General features: G+C 37.1%; 1 protein-coding gene across 1 annotated transcript in view; it reads left to right on the forward strand.

The window, feature by feature from the left end:
* Positions 1 to 7,024, forward strand: part of DNAJC27 (DnaJ (Hsp40) homolog, subfamily C, member 27) — a 20,255-nt gene that overhangs the window by 521 nt on the left and 12,710 nt on the right. The window contains exon 2 of the mRNA XM_005874969.2: positions 5,461 to 5,543. The gene's annotated coding sequence lies outside the window, so the exon portion shown is untranslated. The remainder of the gene's footprint in view (positions 1 to 5,460; positions 5,544 to 7,024) is intronic.

Genomic DNA, 7,024 nt, shown 5'->3' on the forward strand with positions numbered 1-7,024 from the left:
GAGATGGAGGGCGAGAGGCGACCCAGGTCTTTCCCCAAATGAGTCCTAAGACTGCCTCCTCTTCACCCAAATTGTCTCTGCTTCTGGGTGAGTGGAAGCTGCTTAGTGAGAACCTCTCAGAGCCGTCACGTTAGTGACAGAGGCAGGATTAGAACCCGGGCCCTCACACGCCCACCGCAGAGCTCTCTCCATGGTGGCTGCTGTCAAAATCAACTGGGAGCAGAATGTCCCAGCTAAAAGAACCGTCCACGAGATGCTTAAGCCAGTGCCTTGCACATACCGTTTATGCTCATTCAATGTTTATTAGTGTCTTTCCTTTCTATTTAGCAGCATTTTACTATTTATGTATCTTGTGTGTATAAATGTAAGTACTAACATAGCATTCACTGAAAGTCAACATTTACTGAACATCAGCTATGTGCCAGGCCTTGAAAAGAAATAATAAAATGCCTTTTGAAGGTTATGTACTAAATTGGCAAAGTGAGCATGCATCACTTTTGTAATTTTACTATGTCTAAATGGTGCAACATTAGAAATAGCCCAAAATTCCCAGTGTCACTGCATTCATTTATTAGCCAGTGCAATTAGGTAAGAGAAAGAAAGAATACATGAAGTACTGGAAAGAAGGCAATATTATCATTATTTGCTAATGGTATGATTGTTTATCTAGAAACCCAAAGAGAATGAACTGAAAAGCTATTAGAAACAATAAGAAAATTCAATAAGGAAAAACTAATATACAAAAATTAATAGCTTTACTATATAAAATTATAAATGTTTGGAATATATAACTGAAAACTATTTTAATTTACAATAAAAAACAAAACAAAATAAAGTGCGTAGGTTTAAAATTGAGAAGAACTAGGTAGGACCTGTATGAAGAAATATTTCATATTCTGCAGAGGGACATAAAATTACCTAGCCAAATGAAAAGATATTTCTTCTTAATTAGGATCACTCAGTATTGTAGAAATGTTAATTCTTTAAATTAATACATAGATATCATTCAATTCCAATTAGATTTCCAGTAAGATTTTCCTTCAGAACATAATAAAAGGTACTAAAGTCCTTCTGAAAAATGAAACATGAGAATAACCAAGAAAATTGTGAAAAAAGAAATGAGAGGAGACTAACACTACTAGATATTAAAACACCTTTTAAAGTTACCAAGATTTCCTATTGATACTGGAAAGGAAATATAGAGACATTAGTGGAATAGAATGGAGTCCAGAAATAAACCCAAACAGATGAGGAAATTCAGTTTATAACAAATGTAATGAAATCATGGGAACATAGAGACCATTTAATAAGTACTATTGGAATAAGTACCTACTATTTGGGAGTAGAGTAGATTCCTATTGCATTCCTTTCTCAAAAATAAATTTTAGGTGAATAAAAGATTTAAATGAACACATTTTTCCCCTTAATTATAAAAGTAGTACATACTCATTTTAAAGAATTTGGAAAATGTAGAAAGATATACAAATAAATAATTATAAGTTAAACATAAGGAATGCTCTAGTAAATAATCCTTGGATCAAAAAGCAAATCAGAACAAATAACAAAATAACTATAAAGCAATAAAAATGAATAGAATCTATACCATAACCTTCAAAATTAAATCTATACCATAACCTTCAAAATTAAAGCTGTCATCAAAGGAAAATGCATTATTTTATTTCTACAGAAGAGAGATAAAAACTAAAGGAATTTAATGGTTGCCCACCTTTGTGAGGATACTAAAAACCATGGAAGTGTACACTTTAAAATGTGAATTTTATGGTATGGTATATCTCAATTTTTAAAAAGCTAAAGGAATTTATTTATTGATACATTAGGAAAAGGAACACAACATAAACCAAAAGAGAGAGGGAATTTTCTGGAATGACTAATGACAAAGTGCCTAAAATCTGTTTAAGAAAAAATAGAGAAAGCAAAAAATTACAAGATTTGTTTTGAAAAGGAGATAGTCACATACTGGAAGAGATTAAAAGAATGATTAGAGAATACTACCTATAATTCTATGGGAACACATTTGACAATGTAAAGGAAATGGGGGATTTCCTAGCAAAATATAAATTACCAAAATTGACTCAAAAAGAAGTAGAAAGTCCAACTGACCAGTTACTCCAGAAGAAATTAAAAAGAATTTAAGAGATTTATCATTGCCCAGGTGGTGTGGCTCAGTGGTTGAATGTTGACCTGTGAACTACAAGGTTACAGTTTGACTCCCAGTCGGGGCACATGCTGGGTTTTGGGCTCAGTCCCCAGTGTAGAGCATGCAGGAGGTAGCCAATCAATGATTTTCTCTCATCCAAGGTCACAGTTTGACTCCCAGTCGGGGCACATGCTGGGTTGCAGGCTCAATCCCCAGTGTAGAGCATGCAGGAGGTAGCCAATCACTGATTTTCTCTCATTGATGTTTCTGTCTCTCTCGTCCTCTCCCTTCCTCTCTGAAACCAATAAAAATATATTTTAAAAATTGAAATCAATAAAATAAAGAGATTTGCCATTTAAAAAGGTATCAGGCTCATGAATAAGCCTTATTTAAGCTTTAAATAACACAATTTCAGTTTCTTTAGTTATTCCAAGGCAAAGAAAAAAAATATGAATAGGACTCAAATTTATTATATGAAGTCATGGAAACTTAAGTAGCAAAAATTGATATAGTATAAAAAATTATATACTGCCCTAACCGGTTTGGCTCAATAAAATATATATTTTTAAAAAATTATATACCAATTTTACATAGACATAGAGATGCATAATTTTGAATTATCAACAGAATTCAACAATAAAAAATAATTCACTGTTAGTAAGGGTTTATTATATGAATGCAAACATGGCTCAATATCAAGATGTCAACTCCATAATTTGTTATGTCAACTGATTACTGGAGAAAATATTTCCAGTACTGTAAAAATATTTGATGTAACTAGTCACTTCTAATGAACACTTTATGATAAAACAATATTTAATATCAATCACCAGAAAACATACCAAATGGTAAAATGTTAAGGCAACTTCCATTAAAAATAGGTACAAAAAGGATACTTACTATTTTCCTTTATTACTCAGCATTGTTTTTTAGAAGTTCTAGAGATAAAATAAGAAAAAGGAGATTCCGTGCCTGGAATCCGTGCTCCTATCTCCCTCTCCCTCTCCCTCTCCCTTCCTCTCTGAAATCAATAAAGATATATTAATTTTTTAAAAAGAGGACCCTATTGTTACTAATGCCTTACTAGGGTGCTGTTCTCAGAATGTCCACAAGAGGGCACTATTGCACTTGATTCCTTACGAGGGTGCTGTTCTCAGAAAGTCTGGGAGAAGGCGCTATTGCACCTAATCCCTTACTAGGGTGCTGTTCTCAGAAAGTCCGGGAGAAGGCACCATTGCACCTAATCCCTTACAAGGGTGCTGTTCTCAAAAAGTCCACAAGAGGGCACTATTGCACCTAACCCCTTACAATGGTGCTGTTCTCAGAATGTCCACGAGAGGGCACTCTTGCAATTCCTCTCTTACTAGGGTGAGTTTAAGTCCTTTTTATAGTAACTGTCCTATTTAATTTAGATTGAGGTTCATCAGGAAAGAACAAACTCCATTATCAGCACTTCAAGTAAATTATAAGTTTCATAAATGCTAAGGATTATTATTAATATACAAGTCATTTTAAATTGGCTTTTCATTGGCACTGATCTAATTCTGCAGAAGATATAAAGAAGTAAAATACTGGTGCATGCCCTCACATAGTTTACTGTTTAGCTGAAGAGATAAAGTAAATATACACATGTGAAAAGGTAATTAACAATACGAGGGAGTGTATGACTAATGGCAATGCTAGGGTTTGTGTGTGTGCAGTAAATATACACATGTGAAAAGGTAATTAACAATACAAGGGAGTGTATGACTAATGACAGTGCATAGGGTGTGTGTGTGTGTATGTGATAGTGTGTATGTAAAGTGCTAGGGGAGTTCAGATGCAGACAAGACCTCTTATAACCTGAGTGCTGAGTTTGAGCTGGACCTTAAAGGATAACTAAGATTTGAAAAGACAAGGGAAAGTTTATTCCAAATAGAAGGAAGAGTAATGACAAAGGCCAGGAAGTCGGGTCCTGGGAGTTTTGCCGAAATAGAGAGTTTATATAGAAGGGTTTAGAGCAGCGTTCTCAACCTGTGGGTTGCGACCCCTTTGGGGGTCGAAAGACCCTTTCACAGGGGTCGCCTAAGACCATTGGAAAACACATATATAATTACATATTGTTTTTGTGATTAATCACTATGCTTTAATTACGTTCAATTTGTAACAATGAAATTGGGGGTCACCCAACCATAAAATTATTTTCGTTGCTACTTCATAACTGTAATTTTGCTACTGTTATGAATCGTAATGTAAATATCTGATATGCAGGATGTATTTTCATTGTTCTCGACCCACAGGTTGAGAACCGCTGGAGAGGACAGATTAGGGTTAGATTACGGAGGACCTTGAATAACAGACAAAGGAATTTGGATTTTGAAGTCTTGGCAATGAGAAGCCACTGAAGATTTCTGAGTTGAAATAATGTTAGTGGTGTGCAGTGTTGGCTAAAGTTGGGAGGAAAAGGGGCCAGAAAGACGAATGAAGAAGTTCCTACGGTTGTCTAGTACACGATGACCTAAACCAGAGTGGGATCGATGGCTCTTGGAATGAAGAGAGAAGGAGATTTAGAAAGGCTCAGAATCAAACACGACTTTAACCTTTTGATCCTCTGTGATTGGGAAAATGGTAGCAATATCAATAGAAGTAGGTTGTCAGCAGGATGCGCTATTTTACATATAAGATTAGTTTATTTTCAGACATGTTGAATTTGAGGTAACAACAGGACATCTGAGTAGAAACTAGTCTAGCAGATATTTGGAGATGGGGATCTAGTCTTGGGAGGGAGGTCAAGGCTAGACTTGGGCATTTTGTTGTTATTGTTGAAAGTGGAGGAGGTCTTGCCTGGCTGGCATGGCTCGGTGGTTGAGTGTCAACCTGTGAACCAGGAGGCCATGGTTCGATTCCGGGTCAGGGCACAGGCCCGGGTTGCGGGCTCAATCCCCAGTGTGGGCTGTGCAGAAGGCAGCCAAGCAGTGATTTTCTGTCATCACTGATGTTTCTATTTCTCTCTTCCTCTCTGAAATTAAAAAAATAATAATAAAAATAAAAAGAAAGGAGAAGATATCGTCAAAGAAAAGAGCACAACGATTGAGAACTAAACTAAAAGCATACCCATATTCGATATTAAGGGGAGAATTACAAAATAATTTTTCTTTAAAATCTTCACTTTTAGCATTTGTTTCAGTTATTTTATACTTTTGCCTTTAAAAAATGCTTTCTCATAGTGAGGAATGAAGACACCAACCATGTGAAGAAATGTGTTTATTTTGTATATGTTCACAGAGGCTATTTACTAAAAGCATGTATTTTCACCTTTTTAGAGCTGTATTATAAAGCGATACTGTGAGAAAAGATTTGTGTCGAAATACCTTGCAACAATTGGAATTGACTATGGAGTCACAAAGTGAGTATATTGTAACTTCCGTAGAAATTCAGAACCTTGTAAAACGCTCTGTCTGGAAATAGAGAGTCTGAGATAAATTGGGGAAGAATAGGAGTGAGACCTTACAGATGCGTGGAGATCACACCGCTCAGCACCAGCGTCACGCGTTCCTCACTGAGCGAGTCCTGTTCGGCCGGCCTCGGATGGGCGTAGGTCTGCCTGCCTGTGGAGCAGGTCAGCGTAGAGCCGAACTGGCAGGGTCACTTTTCAGGAAACGTGTTTTTGTAGAAGGAGGTCCTATTAGCAGATGTGTTTAGAGCATTTTGAAATATCCTCTCTGAAAAGTCTAAATATTATGTGGAACATTTTCTACCAGAGAACTTGATTGATTTGTGATCTTCAGAGCCTATTGGACTTGAGGAGAGAAATGACCCAGGAAGAGTGAAATTGGGTATAATTGAGGGTGTATTTGGAGGTGAATCGAGAGTGGATTGAGTTGGGGAGGAAGCATTACATTATAGGGAATAATACTGCCAAAGAGTAGAATTGAGGTAGACATCACTCCCTGAAGGTGGAATCTCAGGCACTTGCTATTCTGGCCCCAATTTCCCTTCTACACCCCCTTCCCCCTCCGCCCCCCGTCTCTCTTATTACATTCCTTTACACCTTCGCTCTCCATCCACACTGAACTGCCATCATGCTGTCCTGTCAGGTGCCAGTGTTCACTCTGCACCTGAAACGGCCCTTCCCCTCATCTCTCCACCTGTCCATCCCTGCAAGGTGTGAAATACTCCTGTGCCCATAGGCCTTCTGAACACCTCCTTCGTCAGTCAGGACTCGTTTTGGTTGCAAATGACAGAAATACTAAAATTCTCTGCTGTTTATGGTACTTACCCTAAATTACTTTGTGTTATTATTATGATTTGTATATGTTTAATGTCTCCCGCTAGATTGTAAGCTCTGTGAATAAGGGGCAATTAATGTAAATTATCTCCCAGTGCCTGGCTCAGTGCTTGTATGTAGTAGATGCTCAATAAATATTTATTGTTAGGTAAGATGGATATATCTGAATAGGAAGTTTGCAAGATTAGAATATTAGCAACATTCAGAAAGGTAGATAAGAGGGGAGGGATCTATAGTTCAGGGGACAGGATTTCATCAGTGATGTGTGAGGGGATCCTGTTGAAGGCAGTTTTGTTTTGAATCATGTAAGTAGCTAGTTGATTCATCTAAGAAATGAGAATCGCCATATTACGCCACAGAAGGTGGTTTATTCAACAGACTCTTCTGTTTCTGGCTGAAATTTTTTTTGGAGAAGGTGGTTATCCCTGGTGAGTCAGGAGGATATAATTGACAGAAACCCAACTCAGATCAACTCCAGCAAAAAAAAAAATAAAAAGGACGTCAATTCACAGAATCCAATTACACAGATGTAGCTGGGCCTCAGAGATGACTGGAACCAAATATAGCCAAATCATTTCCCTCTCTCTCTCCCTCTCTCT

Source organism: Myotis brandtii, unplaced genomic scaffold (assembly GCF_000412655.1).
Source record: "Myotis brandtii unplaced genomic scaffold, ASM41265v1 scaffold454, whole genome shotgun sequence".
In the NCBI taxonomy this organism is placed as follows: Eukaryota; Metazoa; Chordata; class Mammalia; order Chiroptera; family Vespertilionidae; genus Myotis; species Myotis brandtii.